This window comes from Pinus tabuliformis, chromosome 1_2 (genome assembly GCF_031772625.1).
Source record: "Pinus tabuliformis cultivar Carrire ecotype Pingquan chromosome 1_2, CPIR1, whole genome shotgun sequence".
Taxonomy (NCBI): Eukaryota; Viridiplantae; Streptophyta; class Pinopsida; order Pinales; family Pinaceae; genus Pinus; species Pinus tabuliformis.
Genome location: NC_142298.1, coordinates 1,185,185,017 through 1,185,188,233, shown reverse-complemented (window position 1 = coordinate 1,185,188,233; position 3,217 = coordinate 1,185,185,017).

Below are 3,217 nucleotides of genomic sequence, written 5' to 3'. Positions count from 1 at the left end.
TATCTCCCTTCTTCTTATTTGGACACTTCGTCGAATAATTACCATATTTGCCACATTGATAACACTTCAGCTTTATCAAGTCCTTATTTTCCTTGCCCTTCATTCACCCTGCAAGAGCCACGTTATCATCATAAGTCATCTTCTTCTTATGAAGATCCCCATCTTGCAGTTCTTCGTAAATGAAGTCACCCCACAACATGTTCTTGTCTGGAAGCTTCTCCTAAATAATGATCCCTTTGATGAGGGGCTTCCATTCCTCAGTAAACCTTTTCAAAGAAATCATCACCATCTCATAATCTATAAAAAATTCACTGATGCCAACAGGCTCATCTCAAACTTGAGACAATATAGTTAGATATGGAGCCACTTATTCACCATATAACATCTTGGTGCTCTTCAACTTATCCTCCAATACCAACAACCAATTCTCATTCTTTTTCTGTAATACATCCTGATGATATTTCAACATCTAATGGGAAAAGCTCTTACTAGATAGATGAGTTATCAATTGATCTTTGACACCATCTAGAGTTATCAGCTTTTTCTTCGTATCCAACTCCTGATACACTTCGAACTCCTTAGGGTCGACTAGTTTCTTGATCGCCTTGATAGAAAATTGATAGATCTTTTTCATCATCAAGACCAACTTGATCCTTTCCTTTCATGGACTATAGTTATACAACCCATCCAACTTGTCCTCAAATCGTAGACTGACTTACAACTTCTTCATTACTATTAGGGCTTCAATAATAATGGAACCAACTCCCACTTGAGTTGTACATTGTGCACAATCTGATTTACTGGCCCTTCAAAGAGCTCTACAACCATGTTGATTTTTCCATGACACTCAAGAATCAAGTTTGGGTGTAAAATCAGGAACACAAACACACTCAAATTCCACAATGCTTCTACATTTCACAATATAAAATACACAATAATGAATCAACTAGTACACAATAAAAAAATTTAACCTACAACACTTGTTATATTACATGGGGGCTTCACTCATTGAACCTTTGACATATCATGTGCATTCATAGCATGCTAAAGAATACCTTTAATTTGACTACATCTTAGAAATTACCATGAAAAATCACTTTATTTAACCCCTTACCAATACAAACCCAATACACCTTCCCAATTTAAAAAACCCCTGCTTTCACCAGATATTGTAGGTATCCATTTTTTCATTAACATTTTTTATACCCCTTTATATATTTTTATTAACTTTAAGCTCCATTTTTTATACACACCATATAAAAACCCTTTACCCACTATTATATGATCAATATATTATGCCATTTCTCCCCCAATATATATCCCCCAATGTCAACGCACGTGGTATGATATTGCTTCCCCAATGAATCCCCCATGATATATTACAAATATTTAATACAACAATCTTAGGGATCCGGTAATATAGATCATGGCCCTTACAATCAACCTTAATGCAAGATAAAAACTAGGGCTTGTTATCAACAACTATGATGAACACTCTGTCCTGAAAAAATTACACTTGACCTACTCTTTGATGTAGCGCTTCCACAACCCTTTAAGTCCATGTACCTTGAACACATCTAGCAAGTTCTTTTCCATCTCTTCTTTTGATCACTCAACTTCTACTCCCTCGGAAAGTGTGCTTCTCCAACTCAAAAATCTACCATAATCAATGATCACAACTTCTTTTGTGTCACTGAACTTTTCCCATCATAATTATTCCCACTAGCTTCTCTTTTGCTCCTTCAAGGACACCAACGCATAGGGTTTCACCATTTCCCACTTCTTGCCTCTATGTTGCTCCAAAGATGACAAAAAATAGGTCTTGGAGGCCGCCCTCTTATCACTGAAGTTTACCTCCTTCAACTCACCGAACTAGGGCGCAATAACCAACTTTCATATCACCAATCCTCCACCCTTGAGGCCAATGAACTAGGACCCAAAAAACTAGCCCTCTTAATAGTGACAAGATTTCCCTTGACCACTATACTAGGGCACTCCAAATAGCTTTTAACAACCCTCCAAGTATTGTACTTAAGATACAATTGTCCAAAATGGACGTACATCACCTAGAAAAGCATCAACATGGAAAGACATACAACATACCTTAACATTAGTATTTTCTTGCCCTTTTAGGTCTCTGTCCCATAGCATATCCCTGATGGTTTTCGCCCTATTTAGGGCACCTGTAAAACCCACACCAACCCTACAATGTGACCTCAAAACCTTATTAAATCCTATGCTTATCCTCCAGTATAAGCCCTTTATTCTTATGTTATTTCTCTATGTGAATGTGGCTTTGATCCATCTCCCTTCTAGGCCTCTCACCCCTCCAAAACAGAGACACATCCTACTTGCAATATGCAGAAATTACTTGTAGACTATACATAGAGAATTTTTCCACAAACTTATTCCCATAGCTTGTCTTCTACTACTCGAACAACATCTACCTAACTCAACCTATTCCATAACACACAAAAGATACTCAACTTCGTCCTTCCTTCACTTGGAATTGGATCTTATAGGTTGCAACTACCTCAGATTTATTTCTCCAATGATGTATTTTCATGTGTATGGTGTGTGAATGACTTAACCTTTTTCCTTTATTTATAAAGTTCCAAGTGGGTTTCACTAGCCACCTAGGGTAACCTTATTTCACCAAGACGACCTTAACAAATTGTTAAAAATCCATAAAATCATAGAATTTTCTTTTTCATCCAACCAATGCCAAGTATTTGATGCCTTAGATTCCTCTTATCTCCTTAAGGGTTCCCCACATGCCTTCAATAATCGAACAATAAAAAATTCCTCTGGTTTCATGCCCAGAACTCTGGATGCAAAACCCACTGGTTGGGCACACTTGCCCACAAAGCCCATGTGGGTCAACTTTCTCCCAAATCATGTATGCTAGGGTATGGTAGTACCTCCCAATCTACAAAAATCAATAGACTCCACCACAAGGCTGGATTAATTAGAGATTTGAGGTGGGGCCGTTGCAACGAAAGGAAATTGTGTGTTGGTCTAAGGTCGGGAGAGTCAGAGGTTTGGGGTTGTTTCCAAGTGCTAATGCACAAAGATGCCAAACTTCCAGAAATCTAGATATAAAGGAGCTTGGTGCATTTGCATGCTAAAGGTCGGGCTTGTGGGCATGTGATAATCGGAGACATGGTAAGTGCTATGTGGTGGTAGCCTTAGACACGTTGGCACCTGGAATGATTTG